A 25,067-nucleotide genomic window follows, 5' to 3' on the forward strand; every position below is an offset into this window, starting at 1 on the left:
CTCTCTCTCTCTCTCTCTTTCTCTCTCTCTCTTTCTTTCTTTGGATGAAAATTAGTTCTAGGGACATATTTGCCATGGAAATGAGTTCTCCTCTCAGCACGTTCTGATGCAAGATAGAGGAGAACTCAGAGAAGAACTGTGCCCCGTGATAATGCTATTGTCTCAATAGAATCATTTTTAGTTTTTTTGGAAATAGCCCTGAAATTTTATGTAGGGTTCTTGTGATTTTTTTTTTTTGTGTGTGTGATCTTCTTATATATGTGGGTGGGACTCTCTCTCTCTCTCTTTCTCTTTCTCCCCCCCCCCGTGATTCTTATGTGCATTGCACATGTGGTATGTGAGGTGGCGTCTTCTGTGGCTCTCTGCCTTGCTCTTTGAGACAGACCCTCTTACTGATGACCCTAGAACTAGACCTACATTCACCAAACCCTAGTCATCCCAATGACTCTGTCTCATACCCTCTGGCATTGCAGATGTACATGGCCTTACCTGGATCCTTTTTGGTGGATGCTGGGATTTGAATTCAGATCCTCATGCTTTGCAGCAAGTGCCCTCATCCCTGAGCCTCTCTCTGAGCCACTGTATGTGTTGTCTGTGCTGCACCACACTGAACCGGAAACAGCGACCCCAGTTTAGACCACAGCCGATATAGCTCAGGAAGTGAGCCTGTATTATTCCAACTATAATCCCTAGAAGCCTCGTGGAGTCATTGGAAAAGGTTTGGTTTGCACGTGCAACATCCTCCACAGACTCTTGTGCTTGAGCATGTGGTGAGAACCTAGAGGCAGGCTCTGAAGTTGGTTTGAAGATGTTGGCACCTCAGGTGGTTGTATAAAATACATGAAAGGCAGAACATTACCCGTGAGGAGCACACTGAGGAGCAACATTGAGCGGCTGTCAACCAACTGTCTGTGATCCCTGTATTTATTGCAAAGGAACTATGCAAAATTAACAGAATAGGGAGATTCTGGACCTGCAGAGTGTTCAGGAGCCCATTAGCACCTCTCATGCATTTATTCTCAGTTGAATGAATTAAAAATGTTATAAGTCGTCATTAATGATTTACATATTCATGAATCTAAAGTGTAGACTTAATCTAAAGGATGTCTCCTAGATAGTTCTTGCTCCAGGGTCATAAAGGTCTCTAGGAAGTGCTGGGCACTCATTCAACCAGCAGGTCAGTTTTCTCACTGTGACACGGGGACAGCTGGTGCCTGGGGAAGGGTGACATGAGGCCTTCAGTGGACAGCCTGGTTGGTACCTGCTGCAATGTGTGTAATAAAATGCGTGGCCATTGTGGCTTTTTTCTTTCCATTCCCCCTTTTTTCCTCTTCCTGTTATGTGATACAATCACTCGACAGAGTCAGGCTGAGGAGGAAAGGGCTTATGCTGGCTCTCTGTTGAAGGGTACAGTGCATCATGGTGGGGAATCGAGGCAGAGGGAGTTCGAAGCCTTTGATTACCTCACATCTACAGTTTGGAACAGAGTGGCCAGTGAGTAGTGAGGGAAGCTCCCCCCACTCCACTTACACAGTCCAGGGTGAATGCCACCTCCCATAGTATACTGACTTTACCATCAATTAATCCAATTTAGATTACGCACCACAGCCATTCCCCATGGCCATCTCTCAGGTGACTCTAGAGTCTGTCAAGTTGATAATTAACACCAATCCTCACGTACTGTTGCAATGCCCAATGCTATAGAGAGCCGCTGTAGTGCCAATTCTGAAGATATGAGTTCTGTTCTACTTTGGCTCTTAGTTCATCCATGGGACCCTTAGTCCTGTAGACCTCAGCATCTCCGTCTCTAGAATACAATGTACTGCAGGGAATCCCACACATCCCGTGGGTACCGGCTACTGCAGGTCTCAGGCATGTAGGGTGAATTCACCAGTGTTTGCTCTTGCTTTCTTATCTCACGAAGAGCTCCCAGACCCTGCGCAATAAATATAGAGAACAGAGACCATAAACAGCTAGATAGTTGGCCACCGGTGCTGACTTTTAGCGAGCTCTTCACAGGCAACATGCTGCTTTTCACATATTTTAGCCCAACACCAGAGATTCTATCACCCACAAGCCAATTTAGCCAGTTGTGTCCCATAATGAAGAGTCCGAGGATGCTATGAACTAAAAGGTTTCCTTCCGTATTCAGCAGCTATTAATCTGTGTTCTAGGTAAAAGCCTCCACTCTCCTTCTGCCAACTCTAATAAAACCTCATTATGCAGGCTAAGAGGATGGAAGGGAAGAGACAAGAAAGGCAGGAAGGCTTGGGAAAGCCGGGTTTGTGTTAAATTAATCTTTGAAGTAAGACACTTCTTGGTCCACTTCGTGGCAAATCCTTATGCCCCTCCTCACCCCCACCCTACTTCAATTCTTATGCCTCAGATAGGATAAGGGGTAAACCTTTTTACTGATAAAGAAGCATCCACACATATCTACATGCACTTACTGGAAAGAGAAACAATTTTATTAGTGGACTGTTGCTGGAGAAAGCGGTCCCATCTACTTTATGTGACCAGGTAAGTATGTCTCTTTAACCTTAAATGGTTACATCCTTTACCAACACAATTATCTTGATGAAGAATGATTTACCTCACTACAGAACAACATGGAGATGTGAAGGAGAACTTCAGAGGAGGACAGAGATGCTGTAAGACCCTGGGCATCAGCATCCTTGCCAAGACATCTCACAACTGAGCAAAATAGAGGCTGAGGGATGCAGGGAAGTTTGTGAAAAAGATGCCTTCTGTCTCCTTTGGTCATAAGAGAGGGACTTTCAGTATCCACTCACTGGGCAAGGACAATTTCATTTGGACTCCAGGGGATCCCATGTTAACAACTCAATGAAGCAAGCAAACACAATTCCATGAGTAGCTTCTGTATTTTCCCAACCTTCTTGGGAGAATAGGTAGATAATGAAACCAAAACACTATGCATTGCTGGGAATGTTCATGAGATTTTTTTCAAAGACAATTACAGGAATCTTGTTTCTATGTTTACTTCTGTTTTAACGGGGTCTGTGACTGCATGGTCAATTTACAGTGATGCAGTAATTGCATGGCTCTCTCCTCCCTTTCAGTAATGAGATGGGAAAGTTAAGTCTAGCCAGAAGTCACAAAGTCTTCTCTGTAGACAAGACAACTCTTAGAAATTGTACACTGATTGTCAGAAAAGGTAAACTCACAAAGTTCCATAACTGTGTTTTGATTATATTTTTTAATTCTAAATTGTTTATTGCAGTGACACAAAGAGTTATGTTGAATGGCTGAATATTGCACAGACTGGGGACTGAAGCTATGTGTGGAAAGGGGAGGGGTGGGACTCCTTCCACCCACTCATCCACCTCCAGCTAGCTTACTACTCCTTGTTCCCCACCTATGTTTCTTAGACACCAAGCATGTCCAGTGCCATGTGAAGATAATTTCATCAAATGAAGAGTTCTGATATTGGAAGCTTCTTAAGGATTTTTATAATCTTGATAAAAATTTCCACTAATAAATTTAATTCCATTTTTTCTCCTTTAATGTTATTATAAGTAAAATTGTTTTCTGCAAAAAAAAAGGTATAAAATGTGGGATATTTCTATGTATCTTAAAAGACTATACTCACACACACACAAACACACACACACACACACACACACACACACACCTACCTCTTCATAAACAACATAATGTTAACTTGATTGGCAAAACAGCAAATTATTGATGGACTCTGAGAAAAATGTTTTCTATGAACTGTCTCCATAGTTATGCCTGTTTCTTGATGATGGTACAAATTAATATACCTTAAATAAAAAGAAAAATCTTCCCCATTTAAGAAAAGACTAGGAAGGCTTTGCTGGGGTTTGATATCCAGCAGACTGTGCACCTTGGTCCCGATGCTGTGCGCCATGGTAACTCCTTTGGACAGAATAGATTCATCTGGGTCCTCAAACCTTCAGGATGACTAGCTATTCTTTCTGTAGCATTTAGTACCTCGCATTTTCTAAACATATCTGAATTCCCAACCTGCTACTATAGTCTTCATCAGTTAAGAAAATAAGGTGTCTTACTTTTAGGAGAAAGTTTGGACAAATGAATGGCACAATGGCATTAAGAAGCACACCATCCTGGCTGGAGAGATGGCTCAGTTATGAAGAGCTGTTATTGTTTTCTGGGGACCAGAGTTTTGTTCCCAGCAATCACTTAGTTAGGCTAACAAGTCTGTTAACTCCAGCTCTAGGAGATCTGGTGCCCTCTTCTGGCCATCATGGGCACTGCACATATGTGTGTGCACACATAGACATAAAAATAATATAGGTCTTAAAGAGAAAAGAAATCATATCAACCTTGACTTGGTGGTTTATATTTTAGTCCCTGGGGTGAAAATACAGCTTCCTCTTCCTCTTCATACTTGCACTTTGTTGAAATTATGTAGGTGGCTCACAGTCTTTTCTTGCACTCATGAACACAGGGAAGTTTTACAAACCACCCTTCTTAGCTACCTGTAACTTGAGAGCTTTGATTCTTTCTCCCCGCCCTCTCTCTTTCCTTTCTTTCTTCCTTCTTCCCTTCCTTCCTTCTTTCTTAAAAAAAATCAGGATTTAGGATTTCTTGTAAGCCCCCCTCCGACATGTTCCATGATGTTCCATCAATTTGACAGCATCCCCCTCCCTGTATAGCTCAGACTGGCCTCAGATGCAAGGATGTGGTACCTCAGCCTCCCGACTGGCAGATTTGCAGATGCACGCTCTCTGCCACACCTGGATGACATCCTGTACCTGTGGTTTGATATTTGGGGGCTGCTTAGACAGGAGCTTCTGGAAAACTCCATCTATGTGACTTGGTATTCTCCCCAAATGTGAGCAAGACACAGAATGTGGGCACAACGCTGCTTTGTGGATAATCTCCCAAATTCAAATGTTTATAAAAGTATTCATCAGAAAGTTTAAACAAGCATATGGAAAAATGGAAGGAAGAAGGCAATCTAGGCATGGCAATTACTCGCTTTGCAAGAGAACAAATCCGTGTTAGAATGCTGCGAGCCTTTCAGTGCACAATCCTAGGGGGAAAGCTGTCTCTTTGTCAGCATTGTGAAATTCCACAGATTATCCCTGGCTTCAAAGCCTGTGTATATTTATGATAGCGAGGGGACAGAAAATGTCCTTTGAGCTGGGACTTTCTCTTCCAGGTGCCGGAGTCCTTTCAGCTGTGCCAGCCGCCTCTCACACAATGATTTCTGCGTAAGCTCTCAGACTGACTCAGCCTTACCAAATGCAGCTGAGACAGAAGCTCTGCGTCCCCATGCAGCAGCATGCCCACATTCTCATACCAAATGCTCACAAAAGACATTGTCACGCATTTCTAAAGGACCTTTAAAAAAAATAACAAATCTGGGCCGTCTTTCTACTATTGTCATGAATAAATACCAGTTTCTGACTTATCTTCTGCCTCTGCCTGGCAGGAGCTGCCCACCTCTGTGGTGAGCTCCGCTGTATGCTGGAGACTTTATTGCACAGGGGATTATTCCTTCCTCCTCAGAACTTCCGGGCTGGACTGGTTCTGCATGAAGATAAACAGAAGCTGATGGAAATGGCTTCCCTCCACAATGTAATTCCCCATGCCACATCCAAAAGCCAGAAAACAAATTAAGAGTCCTGTAAACACTGGTTCAGACATAAGTCAATAAGAGGATATAGGAGGAAAGGAAGTTGTCCTGTGGTCCACATGGCTTCCCAGAAATAGATCAGAAAAGGCCTTTATAGCAAGAGCTGTCACCCAGATTCCAGAGTAATCCTTCCCCCTCTTTAGACCGTGGGTCTGAAAGGACTTCTTGGTTTTCCTACTGTGCTACATTGAAGTGTGTCATGAAACTCTGTCAAATTAATAAAGTTTATGACTGATTCGCATTCTAAACATAATAAAGTACATCCTGACACAGTTGCCTTCTGTCAGACTCCTTCTGTGGGCATATGAAATTACTCATGAATGAGCAAGAACTGCCTACTGCAGGTAAAATTGATTATTTTTAGTTGCTTTCATGTTTGGGGATTTTGAAGCATGCTATTGTCCAGGCAAGACGTGGTAACCACTATCTTGAAATCTGAGCAGCTATGAACACCCTCTTGAGACCTCCATAGGACCAACTCTATCATTTCATCTTCACAGAAGGAGGAAGAGATCGTTGAACCCTCCTTTAAGACTATAGTAATTCAGTGACCTGCCCCCATAGCTCCATGTAATAATCCTGTTCTCTCTCCATGTGGTCTCCTGTGTTGCCAGTAGATCGAAGGTGTGTGTTTGACTAAGGGAGGGTCTCCAGAGAGACAGTTTGGATTGGGGATTGTTGTCACTCGTGCTGCAGAGAGCATTTTGATGATAGTGTTGTTCAAGTAACTCATGGTCCTGTCACTCACAGTCACCTGTGCTGCTGTGAGCAAACACAACATACCCATTGGGTCACTGCGCCTGACTTGGGTCAAGTCACTTCTTTGGTCCATAAATGCCTTCTCTTTATGAGGTGGAAGTAATATATGCAGAAGGAAAAACTCATGGAACATGTGGGAATGCTTTTATATGCAATGGAGGTATGATGGACCAATCGCCCCAAGGATGGCAGGCTCAGACTGGTTATTACAAAAAGTGTTGTTTGTTCTAAGTCTCCAATGCACACACACACACACACACACACACACACACACACACACACACACCAACTAACACTGCTGCATCATGAGCCACAAAGGTAAAAATAGAATATAGTTAAGTCCTATTTGTGTGAACTTGGGATTGTGACACATATTAATTAAGAGTCAGAAATGCTTAAGCATGTGGACAAGACCTCTGCCAGAGTCTCTTGTTTTAGTCTGTCCTGTGTGTATAGCATGGTGTACGTGTATAGTGTGGGTTCAGTGAAGCCCACGGGATTTCACTAACCAGCAGTCAGGGATAAGGTAAGACTTCTTCTTTCTGAGCAAGAAGCACAGCCAGCCTAACTATGTATGGGAAGACTCTAGAGTGGGGTTTGAGAACTATGGATGTGCTAGGCATTTCTGTGTCCTTTTCATCACACAGATGGAGCTAGAATAAGGGTGACAGGGCTGACAGGACAGAAGCTGCAGAGCTGGGAGAGAAAGGAGGAGATCTGAATGGACTTGAGATCCTGGAGGCAGCTTCTCCTGCAGCACAGGCCCAGTTACATTCACGGTCTCTGGGAATGGGTCTGAGTTCTCTCTCTAGAACACACAGATAAAGGGAGCCAAGGATCAAGGCCACTTCCAGAGTCTGGGGTGTAAGGGGTTCTCATTTCCACAGGCCTCTCTGTTATAGTCAGTGTTAAAATCCCTGATAGCATCTTTCTCTTCTCCAATGGAAATGATTCTGCCCTCATCTTGTGAGTTAAGCACGGAGGTGGTTGTATTCTTGTGTCTGATAGGCATATTTGAAGTAGATCCATCAATCAAGAGAGAACAATAACCCCCTACACACACTCATATAGACAAACACACAGGAATACATGTAGAATGACACACATCCAAATGTGCACATATGCTACATACACACATATATACCACACTATACACATACACCATGCTATACACACATAAACATACAACACACACATACCCATGTGCCACACATATATTCATGCTACACTCACACATCACACACCACATAAACACATGCTACATACATGCACATACTACATATACATTCATGCTAAACACACACAGACACACACACACAGAGACACACACATACACTGAATTCTCATTAGGTATTGACTTCTCCAGGTAAATGACCAGTAAAGGGCATGAGTCACATTCTCCCTCAATTCTGTAACAGGCATTTGAAGTTGAGATAAAGAAGAAGACGTTGCTTGGTGACTGCCCTGCCCTTGTGCCTTTGAAAGCAGCTTGTACTGTAGTTATTTGCATAAAATGATTTGTTTCCAGCACTAAGTACAAGATAGGCCATCCTTGCAAGCTATTATTATAGGGCATGGGTTTTTTGCTGAACAAAAAAGGTGTGTGTGTGTGTGTGTGTGTGTGTGTGTGTGTGTGTGTGTGTGTGTTTGCAGCACACATACCAAGGCATACATGCTGAGGTCAGTGGACAGTTTGGAAAGGTCAGTTCTCACCTCTCCCTACACATGTCCCTGGGATGAACACACGTGCACATGTCAGGTTTGCCAACAAGCTGGACAGTCATGACGCTGGCCTGCGTCTTTCAGTTTAATTTTATTGCATTACACTAGGTCATATCAGACCATTTTTAACTCTAGGCTATACTTCGAGCATACTCTCCCCCATTCCTTGCTACTTCTTTATCCCACCGTTCCCTAGACAGTTCCACATCTACATACAGATGATTTTCTATAGAATTCTATGAAAGATGTCTATAGAATGCAGGAACAGCAAATGAGAGAAAACATGTAACAAATGGTTTGCCAAGGCTGGGCACTGTTTATCTTTTGAAAGGAATCTTTCCGTAAGGGCTCTCACCTTCAGGCTTCAAGGGTCTGGGTGAAATAATGGAGCTTGTGATTCAGTGTTTCAAGTGTGCTGTTTTCTAAGGCTAGCCCATGGGGTAGCTTCAGATTCATGCAAGAAACCACTTAAAATATGGCTTCCCAGGAGCTTCCCACAAGGACCCATGGGTCTCCATGCAGTTCTGGGACTCTATACTGTTTATTTTAAGGAAAAGTTTTTAAAATTATTTTTGGGTACCCCCAATGCAAGATTCATGATCACTACTATTGGGGTCGGAAACTAGAGAATAGCTAGGTCAGAGACCAGAGACGGAGGTCCTGGAAGACACGCAATGTGTAGAACAGGGTGGGCATTGAGGTAACTTAGGGTAATGACACTTCCTACCATGCCCAATGGCCTCCAGCTATCTAGGGAGCCCATTCAGTGGATGAGAGAACTACCCTGAAAAGTTGCCCTCTGACCTCTACACATGCAAATACTTGAGTATAATATTATACCACAGGCACACAAGTAGAAAATTAAGTTTAATATTAAAAGAATTGAGAACAGGGAAAAGATGGGCAGGAACAAGCTACAGTGTGGGTTTGCAAGTGCTAGCTAGCTATATGTTGCATCCCCAGCTAGAGTTGATCTGAGTCAACCACAAAACTGATTTGAAAGCATTTAATGTTGTGAAATTCTGGGTCATGAGTTAGGGATGGTTCTGGCACTAGAGCAGACAGATGATGCCCCGTAAGCCACTTAGCTTCTCTGAACCCCAATTTCTCCTCTGTAAAGCCTTGTGATGATAATAACTCTCTCCCAGTCATTTTTATAGGGGTTAGAACGAATCACACAAGGAAATGGGCTTTGAGAACTGTAAATAAGCTGCCCGAGTTCCTTCCTAGCATGAAGCCGGGGTTGGAATGGCTGCTTGATGCTGAAGAGGAGGGGGAGGGAGTCTGGAGAGGCATCTTCCTTCTGCTTGGAGTGCTGTGTTCTGGAGTCTTCTGTCTGCTTAATTGAGGTCACAGATCTTTTTGAGAATATGACTACGGACAGGCACGCACATAAACAAATGGAAGGGATTAAAAGCAACATCTGGATTTTACACAGGAAGTCAGGGGCCTCAGCTTTCCATTTATTTCCCTTGTCCTATAAATATCTCTTTCTTGATCTCAATTTTTGAGGTTTTTAAAAAATTAGTTGTTTGGGACTTCTGTACAATACATTTTGATTACTTTTGGACATCTCCTCCAACTTCTCTGAGACCCACCCCCTTCCCTAACCACTTAGCTGCACTGTCTCCCATAGATTTTTTTTTTAATGACATTTATTTTACTTCTCTTGTTCTACCATGTGGACCCAGGGAACAAACTGATGTCATGAGACTTGACAGCAAACACCTTTACCCATTAATCTATCTCTCTGGCCTCATTTGTGTATTCTCTCTCTCTCTCTCTCTCTCTCTCTCTCTCTCTCTCTCTCTCTCTCTCGGCAATGAGGTTCACATGTATAAGGACGTCCATTCAATCCAGCAGCATAACAAGACTGGCTGTCTCATGGCAAGGAATCTATAGTTATGCAATAAACTTGGGTTTCCAAAGGAAACGAATGTGTGTGTGCTTGCAGAGCGCAAAGAGATTCATAGAGCAGACTCAATAGTAAGACTCTGCTGGTTAGCCGGGCGGTGGTGGCGCACGCCTTTAATCCCAGCACTTAGGAGGCAGAGGCAGGTGGATCTCTGAGTTTGAGGCCAGCCTGGTCTACAGAGTGAGTTCCAGGACAGCCAGGGCTACACAGAGAAACCCTGTCTCGAAAAACAAAAACAAAACAACAACAACAACAAAAAAACAAAAACAAAAACAAACAAACAAACAAAACAAAAACAAAAAAAGACTCTGCTGGTCAAAGAGTTCAGGCAGAGAACTCACAGCTTCTGTGGAGTCGTTGAGACAGGAGTCACTCCAAGTGGAGTGGTCTATGCTGTAGCCAGGAGATGGTTTCGATGGGAAGCCTAGAGTTTAGAATCCAAGTGCAGGAGGAAAACACAGTAGATTAGGAAGCACTGAGGAAAATTAATGATGGGTTGGAAGTTGAGACCTAGTTCCTAGGAGAAACTTGAGCCCATACTTTGATGAGCCTTTTTGATGCGCTGAAAGAGAGAAATTTGTACTGGGAAAATAAGACGTGAGTTCATTCCCAGATGCCAGGAGTGAGATGCTCAGCCCACCCCACACATACATAAGCAAATGAGTAAACATAATTTGAAAAATAGAGAAATTTCATTAAAATATACCTTTTGCCTGCTTTTTGGTCTCTTTCCCCCTAGTTGGGTTGCCTTGTCCAGCCTCAACATGAGGGCTTTCACCCTGTCTTCTTGCATCTTGCTTTGCTGTGTTTGGCTGTTGTCTCTTAGAGGTCTGCTCCTTTCTGAAGGGAAATGGAGAGTGAGTGGATCTGACAGAAAAAAAAGAGATAGCGGTGTTGGGAGGAGTGGAGGTGGGGGAAACTGTGGTCTAGATGTACTGTATGAGAGAAGAAACAATTTTCAATTAAAAAAAAAAAAAAAGACAAAAAACCCAAACAAACAAACAAAAAAGCGGGTCTGAATCCAGTCTCCCACAGTGTCTCCATTCAGATGTCTGGGCTCTCTGCCCAGCCGTCATCCCTTCATCCATTCATAGAACAGGTTGGTCTACATGATCAATTCCATTCATGCCTACAGCTTTTGAAGGTCCTAGAGCACTGTAGATATCTCACTGATGAAAAGTTTACAGAACGATCATACTGGAAAATAATCAGTAGCCACTGTATATTGGGAACTTACAACTTAAGACCTGTATCCCTGAGACAGGGACTTCTTAAAAATGCTGTGGACAAATGGTTATATGTAATTAGCATGATGCATTGGCAACTAAATGGTAGAGACAGAAACAGACATTATTATGGGAGGTGAATATTCATTAATAGGGTTGCTATAAAAATTGGAAAGCAAAGGGGATGATGACAGTTCTTTTGGTTGTTTAGGGGCATGTTGGATAACCGTCTTCATCTGTCATGATCTGACAGTTTATAATATGTCGGTCATCATATTAATTAACCTCACCACACAAATAGCAACACTGGTGAGGTCCACAGCCGGGCCCCAAGCAAGAGAGAAAACATAAGAAAAAGATTAAAACCCTCTGCATCCAGGGCTGGAGGAGGAGGAGGAGAAAGTAATTGGCTTTGACCTGGGCCATAAATCTGCTGGGAAGTAATGTCCAGCTCTCGACACCGGTGGTGACATTGATCAAGTGCACTGTCCGAGGCTGTCCCCCAACACCTCTGAACCACAAAGCCTTCCTTGACTGTTCATGTCACTGATTATGAACGCATGTCACAGCACAGAGATAAAGGGATGATAAAGGCAGAACGGCCTCTTTAAGTTAATGTGAGCCCTGATTGAAATCAGCAAGGATGCTGCTCTGTGGACCAAGGGAAGGCACTGTCTTCTTTGCTACTCCTTTACTCAAAAGATCTAGTGTAAAACGCTCCTAGAACTTAAGAGTCAGGGGGAATGGGAGGAGGGAGGGGGGACTGGCGGTGGGGGGGCAGCATTTGAGATGCTAATAAATAAATAAATAAATAAGAAGGAAAGAAAAAGAAAACATTAAAAAAAAAAAAAAGAGGTCACAGTATTTCAAAGTTCTTACAGATTCAGTGCAGTGAAAATCCAGAGCAGAAGGAGACAGAGGCACAGACCTTTCCCACTGGGAATTCTGATGACTGGCTGTGGTCCGAAGAGGGGGTGGGGCAGATGTTTACTGTGCTCATCAGGAAATCTGGGACTAAGGTTCAGCTAGGAGTTGAGGCCCATGCATTTTTCCCCCAACTCTACTTAATCACAAAAGAATCTTTTCTACATAAATTATTAGTTATGTGGATCTTGGACTATTCAACTGGATGTAATTTATCTCAAAAGTATCACCAACACCATAAAGAAAGACTTGACCCAAACTCTTAAATTGTCATTAATCATTTAATGTTTATAAAAGCTAATTTATAGCACCCATGAGTTATCATAAAAATCTGTAAATACCCCTGGCTTCTTGTCTAGTTGAAGAAATAAAGCATCTCTGGCACACCCCTGGGCCCACCCTCCCAGACTCCCCTGGACCCCATCCATCTTCCTTTCTACCAGCGAGCAACACAATTACAGATTTAGGGATTTATTCATTAGACCACACAAATGCACAAATGCAAAATAAAGTAATACTTAATTCTGTGTGATTTGGAGTTTCTATTATTGGAGTATATATAAAGTAGTTTCCAATTTCTTCCCCTCAAGAAATATCACCTTCTTCACATTCAGGGCTATACATGTGAAGTCCTGTGTCAGGGTTCACTGAACCACAGCCACGGAGCCAAGTCCAGCCGGGCATCTGTATCTTATTACTTTACTCATTGTATCAACTGTATTCAGCCACTCCGTGGGGATAAACAGAAACAGTTTAAGTAGTTACAAAAATAAAGTAGTGGCACAGGATCTACATAGCATTCTGTATTTTGTCTCTTGGTCTGAAATACCCGATATAGTTAGTCCCTGCCCTTCTGTGGCAAAACCTTAGTGGCAAGTGACCTGGAGTGTTCGTGTCATTACAATATGTTGTTACTTTTTTATATTTATCACTATCATAAAATGCCCATTGTTGAGGTGAAGGTCACTTGGGTTATAACTAAGAGCTTGTTTTCATTGCACTAGTTATCACAGGGGTGGCCCATAGCCTATTCTTGTAGGGTGCAGACTTCTCTCCAGTAGATCTCAGAAAGTAATTTATGTGTTACATATTCAATTTACCAGACACCATATCTATTCCCAAAATAGTTGTGTCAATGTGTGGTCCTCCAGCATCCGCATGGGAACAGTAAGAGGTATTTGTCTGTAGCTACATTTAGTGCTGTGCTTAGAGGTGGTGCAGAGAAGTGGAGATAAAACAATTCAGGGACTGTCTCCTAACCTGACACAGCGCACAACACATTCTTAGAGGTAAGTCTTCAGGTCGGCTACCCAAGGGTCTGACTTTACTAAGAGAGAATGAAATTTAGAGCTGGAGACATGGCTCAGTGATTATGATCATTTATTGGTCTCCCTGAATACCCAGGTATGGTCCCCAGTACCCACGTGGCACCTCACAATCATCTACAACTCTAGTTCCAGGCAATTTTTAATACCCTCTTCTGACCTCCATGGCCACCAGGCACACACATGGTGCATACACATACATACATGCAGACAAAAAGCAAGATAAAAATCACGCATATAAAGTGAATAAGTCTAAATTTTTAGATGTATAATTAAATTCTATTAAGTTACCTTAGAACAATTTTGTTCAGGATCAAAGAATCCATTGAGTTTTATATTTACATTCCCTATAAACATGCATGTTACATATTTATGTGTTCTCTTGGTATGTAACTGTCAATGTCTTTGTTAGCAAATGCATTTTAATAATCTCAGGGACAACGTTTTCCAGTCGGCAACCTCTTAAATTACAAAATGAAGTTCAAGGGAAAGAAAAATAACGAGAACCATCTGGGCCGCGTGAAATCTACACAATGTGATTGCTGTGTGACCGCAAAGGTTCAACAGAGACAAGAAGACACCATGACCGGGTGGCAAAGCTTCAAGGCCGTTATGCTCTCTGGGCAGATTCTGAGCTGTGCTCACTCTGAGCTAGGCGAGCCCACACATCTTGAGGAACAGTGCTTATACACGTAGCTCTGTTTGGAAATACTGCGATCGGCCGCTCCCCGGAAGTATAATTTCCTCCAGAGAGCATCTCTATGGAATTATTTTCCTTGTAGATCAATAGGAGTGAGAATAGAATTGGCTTCTCTTGGTTGGTATTCATACTTCAGGTACCCCCAAGTGCCTTGTGTAATGAAAAACAGCAATCTCTGTCCCCTAAACACATTGTTGACCGTAATGCCGCCTTTTCCTCTGGTGTTTCTGCAGAAATAGAACTGATTTGGAGCATGGGGGAAAGATACATTTCTTTATCTTAAGATATCTGGAAAGCATACAAAATTACAGCTTTGTCAAATTCCTGAGTCCTCGAACTCATATTATCCAAAGTGGTCAGGGACAAAAATATCTTTGTTTATTTTGAGTGGGCTCTGCGTTCGTTTCATAATAAAAGTCTGGGAGCAGAAACATTATTGCTTTTTCTTGCATATAACTGGGGACAGAGCAGCCTAATACCATTTCACTGAAAGAATCTGGAGAAGCATCAGAGAGCAACACACGAAGACTTCTTTATATCCATATGATAACGATGGGATCAATAATAAAGCCACCTTTATTGATTCACTTAAGTGTGATGGGTTGTGATTATCCATATCTGAAGGATCATTCTGTTGCTGCCAGTGCCATAGCAAACATGATGCCATAGGACATTAACTACGAGGTTATTAGGAGTTCAACTATTTGTGTGGTTATCTTTGTGAGTGGCTGCACTGAGTTGATGCATTCATGACGTAACTCAACAAGACCATGAACATGCACCTACCGCTGTACAGATGTTGCTGAGAACAGAAAATAACTAAGGTACAGACACTAAGCACGTGGGTTTCACAATAGCATATGAAAGAAAAACATCTAATAACTGTTTTTAAAAAGAAGGGGCTGGAGAGAAGGCACAGCAGCATTGGTTGACCTTGCCGGAGACTTTTATTCAATTCCCAGCACTCCCCACCCCTGGCAACTCACAGCATCCTGTAAAACTAGCTTCACGGGGATACAATGCCTCTTTTTGGCATCCGCAAGCACACATGCAGTGCACATACATGCATCCAGGATAATCTCTCTCTCTCTCTCTCTCTCTCTCTCTCTCTCTCTCTCTCTCTCTGTCATACACACATACACACAAAATGAACCAATCTTTAAAATAATTTTAAGAAGAATGAAGCCTGCTGTATACCGTGTTTGTGGGCACTGAAAGAAGTGACGTGAGCAAAGAGGCCAGGGGTGAGGCAAGAGCAGAACTGCTGGTAGGCACCCAAATCATTCCGGGAAGATGGGAAAATAGAGGGTGTATGTTTTCTGGGTTGGTCCATCCTCATCTGCATCACCATTCATGAACAAGGAAACAGCTGTGTATGTCCAAGGGGGGAGGATCAGTCATCTATGCTCTCTGGGCATTAGACATCACACACCTATAAACACAGTGTGTAATCACTCCCTCTGTAATCCCTGTAGAAGAGAGATTCTCCATGTCACAGAAACTATTAACTACCTGTAGCTCTTCATCCAGGGGTGGGGGTGGGGGGTCTTGTGCAATTTTTCCCAATCCAAGTTAGCATGACAACTTTTGGCAGTTCATACGCTTTGGAAATTAGGGTAGTTGTTGACCAACATTCAAGGATAAGGCTGTTTTTAGGTCAAGAGACTTTTGCAAAGTTAGGTCTAAGTGTCTCTAGGTTTATGATCTTGAGGATAAGCAGAATAAGAAAGGAATAACAGAAAAATACCCAGCAAGGATTCCCCATTGAAAAGAAAATGAATATTAACTTTCTCACAATATGCTCAGATATATGAACAATGTGTTTCAAAACACAGCTGCCTGTGTTTATTAAGAGTTTCTTGCAGGCATCATCACAGCCCAGAGTCTTCAAACACCTAAGACACAAAAGGCTGGACAGGAGGGAAGCCATTCTTAATTTCCTTTTAACTCTTATTTTTAATGATGAAAGTTGCTGGCACTTCTTTGAATGGGAGTTTCTTGCTATCTGCCAGAGGTTATGAATGATCCTGTTCTGCAGATTCAATCTGGGAAAATACTTCTGCTAAGACTATCCCAAGAGGTCACTGACATCATTTTCTTGTGTGTCCCATATTTCCAGGGAATTAGCCTTTTCTCCAGCTGACATACAGAGACTTGGAACCATAAAGCAGCTCTGCTTAGCTTTCTTTTCCTAATCAATCCTCTGCTGAGAAGTATAGATTTCAGGTCTTCGAGTTCAGGAGACTTGCTGGGTTATCTCCCGAGGGCCAGGTTGGGCATATGTGTAGTCGGTAGGCTGTTGCTCCTTGAAGACTCTATCTCCACCTTCTGTTCTTTCTCTTGTATTTATCATGGCTCCTTCCAACACACTCTGATGTACAGCTCAGCTCGTGTGTTACATACACTAGACATGCCTGAACGGTGGTTTGAGGTGGTCTCAATGGGACCAGACTCAGGTTTTCTTGAACTTTGTCTGAGATAGTCTGATTTATTGGGTGCTCAAGGGAAACGTACAAGCATGTGGAGGAAGGTGGGGGTGGGGGAAGCAACTAAATAAAGGTAATGTGTCTGAGGGCAGAGTCTAGCTTTAGGAAGACCCCACCGGGAGCTTGAAGATAGGCAAGCACTACTCAGCTGTTGTATCTTGAGAAAAAAATGATTTTATGTTATTGCCTGCATAGTCATAAATTTTGACCTCTTGTGGGTACAAAGTAACCTATCAGGTATGCATTTGCAGGTAACTTCTGTTACACTCTGGGAAGTTATTCTAAGGAGAGTGTACTGTAAGCAATGAGCACTCCCAACCTGGGCCATTGGAGGTGGGTACTCCAACCTGACCACCAGAATGTAGGTGGGCAACAACCCTCATCCTCGCAGCCTCTGTGGGTTCATTTTCTGCCTTTGTTTTCATTCTAAGCAGTTCAAGCATGTTTCTGAAGCAATTTCTCCCCTCAGAGTAAACAGTTAACAGGCTGGATAAATTCTTTTTAATCCTTTCTTAAAATGGTTCAGAATGAGCTGAAAACTTCACCAAGCTCCAGACAAAGGCATAATCACTCAGGTCGAAATGTTACTGGCAGTACATTGTCTGTGGGGTGGGTCGTGGTACCCTGAAATGAGTGGCATGTTGTGTTGGCTTCTAAAGTGGGGCTTTAAATAGCAGAGTGCCACTTCCCACTAAGGAACAAAACATTGTGTCAGAGTCCCATGTGCTTCTACTGAACACGCCACACCATCTAGGGGACATGCATGCACTCCTAACTAGGGCCCAGCAGACCTACAACAGAGCCCTGAATGAGTGATCAACTGCCACAGATGTCCAGACCTTAACTTCAATTCAGCAGTGAAAGGCTAATTTAAGAGGGCCTCGCTCACCTGGTATCTAAATTAGAATCACCAACTTTCCAGTCTCTCTGAGATAAGTGGAATGGGTGCTGTCTGTAGATGGTAATCCCCAAGGGATAGAGATTATGAAAGGGAAGGGACCACAGTGACAGCGGCAGGTCACAGCAATTGGATGCTTCCATGTGACTCTGGGTCTTAGGGTTTTACTGCTGTGAACAGAAGCCATGGCCTGGCTTACAGGTTCAGAGATTCAGTCCATTACCATCAAGGCAGGAACACAGCATGGTGTAGGAGCTGAGAGTTCTACATCTTCATCTGAAGGCTGCTAGCAGAATACTGACTTCCAGGCAGCTAGAATGAGGGTCTTAAAGCCCACCCCCACACTGACACACCTACTCCAACAAGGCCACACCTCCAAATAGTACCACTCCTTGGGCAAAGCATATTCAGACCATGACACTCTGATTCTCTTCTAACATGATAATACACCTCCTTAGATTGCTGAGAAGATCCATTTAATAAGGGAAGAAATAAATAAAGTCTAGTTAAAGCGATGGGGGCATAAGGAATCCTGATACGTGTGATTGGGTGTGTTCTGACAGTAAGAACATAGAGGAAATTTCTCACTCTAATTAGCATAACTTTGAAGAGTTATAACAGTAGATCAGGCAGCAGATGTATGTGACTAAGTCTGGTGAATCTCAGAAGACTTCTTGGAGCTGAGAGGATAGAAGCGTATCCTTGGGGGTCAGGGGGATGTAGGGTGCAATAGTCTCAGGGACAAGGGAAGCATGATCCAGGAGACTGGTTGATGACAGAAATGGAAGAGTTGGGGGTGAAATTGCAGGAGATGTTGGAATATTTGGGAGCTGACATCCTGACTGTTGTACATAATGGTAACCCTCAGGCAAAGGGAAACGTTTTGTTTACAACATGAAACTTTGGACAGGGAGTAGTGAGTGGGCAGAGCTGTGGTTTCTGCAGTAGACCATGCTCAGTGTCTGTGGTGGTTTTGACCAGAGTGGGGTTGGTCAAAGTAAATGTTTTTTTTTAAATAGTCTTCAAAGACTTCATAAACAACAAACAAACAACAAACAAAGCAGGAATTAGTGGTGAATTAGAAGTGTAGATAGAGACTGGTTATGATGGTGACATAATAAAGGGAAGATGTGAAAATTTACTGGAAGGCTCCATAGTCACACAACAGGAATAATAAGCATGTCATTCACTGAGAAACAGAGCCCTATGGAGAATGAACCCATAGGGACGATCCTAGGCTTTACTCAGGATGTGTCAAACTTGAAGATGACCTTGAAAGAAAAATAAGAGAAAATAATGAGAGAATGTCAAGTCTACAGGAGCTCTTTGGGCTAGAGTTGGTGACCAAAGTTCTGAGCATGTGCCGTGTGCGTATGTACCCATGTGTGCAGAAAGGACCGGACCACATCAGAGTAGCCTGAGTACTTCAGGAAGTAATGACTCAGGGGACAAATGTCCCTGAACAGCATACTAGTGGTTAGAATAAACAGCATTCTTAGATCATGACAGGATGCTGCATGGAGAATCCCTCTGACGGGAAGGGGAAGGTTCACAAGACTCCAAGTGCAACCAGACTTCATGTCTCAGAAGGCCAAATTAACAAAATTTGTGAAGATCCCTCTCCAGAGTTATACAGACAGAGGAGGAGGAGAGAAAACTGAGCAGCCATGGTCAAGAGATGAGTGTCTCTGATTCACAGAGCTGCCTGCAGGTGTTTGTGCAGCTTTTGTCAGTTGTCATCTGTGCTGGGTGGGCTTTTCGGTGATACAGCCGAATTTGAGTTGTAGCTGCTTCTGTAAGCAAAGCCTCACCTACACTCCTGGGAGAATCTCCCCCCAAAACTCATTGAGTCACAACCAGGACTTTGGTAAAAATCCTTACTGTCTGTGGTGGATGCCGTACCTGGAGTAAGTAGATGTGTGTGTCCTTTCTCTGCAGACACCTCACACAGCATGAGGCTGACCAGGAAATGGCAAAATAGTCAAGTATGAGTCTTTTCCCTGTATAACTCCCTGCTGACAGAGATCTCCCAAGTGAGAGTGTAGAGGAGTTTGTGTTGTTCTGAAAGCAAGGAAAACATTATTTAACAGAAAAGAAAATTGTTTGCCTATTTCATTTTTTTGTGTGTGTGTGTTGTTCTCTTTGAAATTTCCTTCCACACTCTGTCTGAAGCACAGAGTCTTCACCTAACCCACGCAGGTCAACCACATACTCCACACTGCTTGTCAAATGATGGTCAATCTGTGGCCTATCACTCTCCTAAGAAACCCCAGAGAACTCTGAAGAGTATAATAGAAAGCCCTAAATAAAGGGTGGCTCCTAGGTTACCCATTAGAGGCAAAGACTGTGCTCACTAAATTCTATTTGACGGAGGGCAGACAAGTGGCTGAACAAACGTGCCATCTGAAATCCACAACAGCCAGAGGCTGTGATGGAGAAGGAATCCAAAGACAAACCCTACGAAAATGTCTCCGGCTCTGCCTGGTGACTGGGATTAATCTGTCACCAGTGAGCTCTTCCAGGTATAAGCTACTGCTGTCCTTGAGCAACCTTCCTGTGTTTCAGGCCATCAACAGAGACAGGCCAGCCTGCCTTCTCAACGATTCGCTTTGCTCCCTGCAAATAGGTATAGTAAAACTGCAGTCTGCAGAAAATAATACTTAGCGAATAGAATCTATTGTACATTTGGGTGGTTTTTTTTTTCCCCAGATAAGCTCTAAAATAAGGTATGTTTCTACAATTTAATCTTTATTACATTTATTTACTAGCTAAGGAGAGGGAAAGCCTATGTCACATAGAGGTCAGAGAAAAACTGGTGGGAGTCTGTTCCTTCCTTCTACTATGTGGGTCCCTGGGATCAAACTCAGAGGTGAGAAGCTTATCAGCAAATTCCTTTACTCACTGGTCTTAAATACGTTGATTTTATATAAATATGGCTATAAAAGTGAAATCTATGTCTCTATAGAAAACGTAAAGATTGTAGCTAGTCAAGGGAAAAAGGCTCCTGCCTGCCTGGCCAGTTAAACCCTATCCCGGTTTCATACACTCCTGGGTGTGTGTTTATTTGCCCTCTAGGTCACTTCTTGGTCCTGAGGATGCTAATTGCCGTGGCAATGGACAGCAGCTCCCCACGCCTTCTGCCGCATAATTGGAGTTGGCTACTGGGAGGAACTTAATATATCAGAAATGGACAGAGTGTAAGTTTGGGTAATTATCCAACTTTCTGATTTCCTAGGGTCCTGTGACACATGTATTTCTTCATAAAGGATTAGAATTGTCTGATAGAGTTTCCCAGGACCCTTTCTGTCTCATGAATTGGGACACTGTCTCTCCTGTTGCTCTATAGAGTTTATAGCGATAGTAAGACGGCCATCTTATTTTTATTATAAGAAACTTTTTGCTTGGTCTCCTCATGATTTCTTTGGGGATTCCTTATAGTCTGCCCATGTATTTATACCTCTCCTTTTGTAAAGTGGCACTAGTTTCATCTGCTATACATGAGGTCTCTTGTGTCACAGCCATTTTATCTTCTGTGTAGACTAGATTCTCAGTATGTCAGGATGCCTGAGTTAAAAACCAAACCAAACCAACCAAACAAGCAACAAAACAAAACTAAAAGGAAGAAAGATATGTTTAAGACTTGGTTAGACTTGGTTATGGAGTTTAGAGCATTAAGTCCAAAACAGCAGGGATGGTATAGTATAACTGTTCAAGATATGGAAAAGCAGAGGAGAGAGAGAGAGGGGGGGGGGAGGAGAGGGACGCAGACAGAGACACACACACAGATATACAAAGAGACACACACAGAGAAAGAGACACAGAGACACAGAGACAGAGACACAGACACAGACACACACACACACACACACACACACACACACACATAGAGTGCCTGAGTGAGTTACTTCTTCCACTCAGGTTGTACCTCTTACAGTTTCACACCTTTACACAACACTATTGTTAAAAAGAATTATTGTAATTTAAGTGTAAACAGTAAATTAATATGGCAGCAGGATTTCTTTATCCTAGCTAGTTTCTAATAACCACAGAAAGAGACAAAGATTTATTTTAAGACTTTACCTCAGTATCTGGGAATTCTAATGGTTTATCTTAAGCTAATCTGGCCTCCACCCAGACATGATTCCAGATAATGTTTGCAATTAGGACTTCCTTTGTCCAGCTGAACACTTTTTTAAATTATTCTTTTAATTTTTTTACATTCCAGATTTTATTCCACCCCCTTGTCCACCCTCTGACTATTCCACATCCCATACCTTCTTCCCACCCTTGTCTCCAAGAGGATGTCCGCACCACCCACCACCTACCACCCACCCAACCAGATTTCTAAACTCCCTGAGGCCTCTAATCTCTTGAGGGTTAGATGCATCTTCTTTGACTGAACCCAGACCCAGCAGTCCTCTGCTGTACATGTGTTGGGGGCCTCATATCAGCTGGTGCATGCTGCCTGGTTGGTGGCCCAGTATCTGAGAGATCTCGGGGGTCCAGGTTAACTGAGACTGCTGGTCCTCCTACAGGTTCGCCCTCCTACTCAGCTTCTTCCAGATTTCCCCTAATTCAGCCACAGGAGTCAGCAGCTTCTGTCCATTGACTGGGTACAGAAATCTGCATCTGACTCTTTCAGCTGCTTGTTGGGTCTTTCTGAAGGCAGCCATGGTAGGCCCTTGTTTGTGAGCCTCAGTCATAGTGTCAGGCCTTGGGACCTCCCCTTGAGCTGGATCCCACCCAGCTGAACTCTTAAAAATTATTTCTCTGATCTGTCATAGGAGCATTTCAGGGCTCAAACTCTAGCTCCTCCTCTCCTTCCTCCTCCCCTCCCCCTTCTTCTCTCTGTTTCTCTCTCTGTTTCTCTCTGTTTCTCTCTCTGTATGTCTCTCTCTCTCTCTCTCTCTCTCTCTCTCTCTCTCTCTCTCTCTCTCTCTCTCTCTCTCTCTCTCCCTCTTTCTCTCCTTCCCCTGGCTGATGGAAGTTCTGCCCTGTTCTCTCTTCTGCCCAGCCACTGGGTGATCAGCATTTATTGACAAGGCAGAGGATAAATTGTAAAAATTTCTTACACTAATCTAAGTCTCCAAACTGAAACAAGATATGAGGGCAGAGAAATCAGCATTTGAATATCATAATGATACCCTTTACACAATGCACAAAAACATTATGCCCACACACTATCATCAGTTGAAGACCAAGCATTCAATACATATTCTTGAAAAGGACCTTGGAGAAGGCCAACCCAAATCAGAAATGAAAACAAGAAGGTGTAGAGAACTAACATAGATTAGGATACCAACATGAAGCATTTAATTTGTTTGTACAGTTATCATCCAGTTAAGCAGTTTCTCGGTGTTTCAGGCAGGTAGAGCTCTCTGCACAGTAATCTCCCAAAGTCTATCCTCCCATAACCAAACTCAGCTAATTTAACCAAGAGCAGTCACATGACCCAACAAAACGCACTCACATCTCTTTTCCTGGAGATTTAGTTCGAGTTGCAAAAGCCAGTTGAACAGTGCACTGAGAGAATGAGCCACCAGTGAGGCTACAGTAAAGGGAAAGACACAGAGAAATACAAGAGAAGACTTTCAGACCGCAGCCCATCTTAACCCAGAACCGAGTTCCCATGAGGGTCCATTAAAACCCTCCGTTTGTATTTGTTTTATTGTATTGGTTTGTTTCTCTTTCCTGATGCCAAGATAGTCCTAAATGATTCCTTAGACAATAAATGGCTTTCTGCTGAGCGAGAAGGCAGTACCTAGGACTCTGCAGCTGCCCGTTCCAGGAGATGTTTCCAGGATAACCTGAACTATCACATCCTTTTCACAGTGCAGTAGCACTAAAACACACCCATTGGATGGTGAGACGTTAACACTACTTAAATTTAAAAACGGTGTCAGATTAAATATCAGCTCAGAGCTAGACACAGTCTCTACAGTTCAGCTCTGCCACTCTAGCTTAGCACTTTCGGCTTTCATTTCTTTGATTATTTTTTCAATTATTTTTTATTATTTTTCAATCATTTTCAGGTGAGCTCTGCTAAAAATAAATTCCTGCAACTAACTCTTGATTAGTAGCTATTTATTTCCATCTCTTTAGACTTTTAAGGAGAAGGCAACAGTCGTGAAATCTGGTTCAGGAGATTTCACCTGAACCATATCACTGAAAGCTATCCATCTTGACCTATGTTAAATTTTCATCTGCACTGTCTTATTCTACTGTACTGGATATATTAAAATGATCACAGTAAGTTGTGTTCTGGTATACCTTCATATATTTGCAAAAATTATTCCCTTTTATAGTCATTCTTGGGTTCTTGTTTATCCAACCACACATCCATCCATCCATTCATCCAGCCAACCAACCACCAAACCACCTACTCATTTACCCATCTCTCCATATACTTATTGAACCCAACTACTCAACAAATATTTAGTAACTTGGACAGACTTAGTGCCTATAACAAATGTATAAATTGTATATTTTTAAGTGGAATATAATTTATAATTGCATACTTAATTTTGAAAATAGTTTCCTAGATTATCTAAATGAGACAGTTCAATCTCAAGTGTTTAAAGCTATGGAACACTTAATTCAAAAACATTTCTCAGGCTTGTTCTGAAAGAGAGATGTAAGGATCATAGGATGATAATTCAGGAGAAGTCCAAGAAGGGTTGGGGAGATAGCTAAGTCTGGACGGTGCTTGGTTGTTACACAAGCATGGATAGGGGGGTCATTGAATTTGATCCTTAGTACCCACCAGTGTGAAAAGAAGTATAGCAGTGTGTATCTATCATCCCAATGTGGAAGAGTCAGAGACAGCAGATCATTAGAGTTTTCTGGATGACAATCTAGAGCAATTGGTAAGCATTGGTTCAGTGAGAGACTTACTCAGAAAGTAAGGTGGGAAGGTGGTCCCTGAAGACCAAGACAGACACATTGTTATCTGGCCTGTATTAGCACATGCACACACATATGTATCACACGTACACACATGCAGATTCACTCAGGCCCACAAATAAATGTATATGCACACATGTATGCACACATACAGGTGCACACATATGTACTCAGGGATAAAATAAACCGGATAAATTCCAGTAAGAGAGAAAAAACATTATAGGTTCATTATTTGAACCTAGAGCATGTACAGAAATAATCATGAACCCAAGAAACCAGGTGAAGCATCAATCAACTGAAAATGGCTGATGAGGTACAGCCAGCAGAGAGATAAGAACGTCAGGGCTGGGGACTTTGGAGTACACAATGATAACAGCCTGCTTGAACATCTGCCTGGACTCTTCAGAAAGCTTACCTTGCTGAGCTTTTGATTACAGGTGTGCGACTCCCCACTCAGAGATTCTATTCAAGGCCACCGGACTTCTGACCCACAGAGCTTGGAGATAATAAGCAAGCATTGCTGGAAACTTAAATCTTTCAATAATGTGTTGTAGTAACA

Source organism: Arvicanthis niloticus, chromosome 2 (assembly GCF_011762505.2).
Source record: "Arvicanthis niloticus isolate mArvNil1 chromosome 2, mArvNil1.pat.X, whole genome shotgun sequence".
NCBI classification, from domain to species: domain Eukaryota; kingdom Metazoa; phylum Chordata; class Mammalia; order Rodentia; family Muridae; genus Arvicanthis; species Arvicanthis niloticus.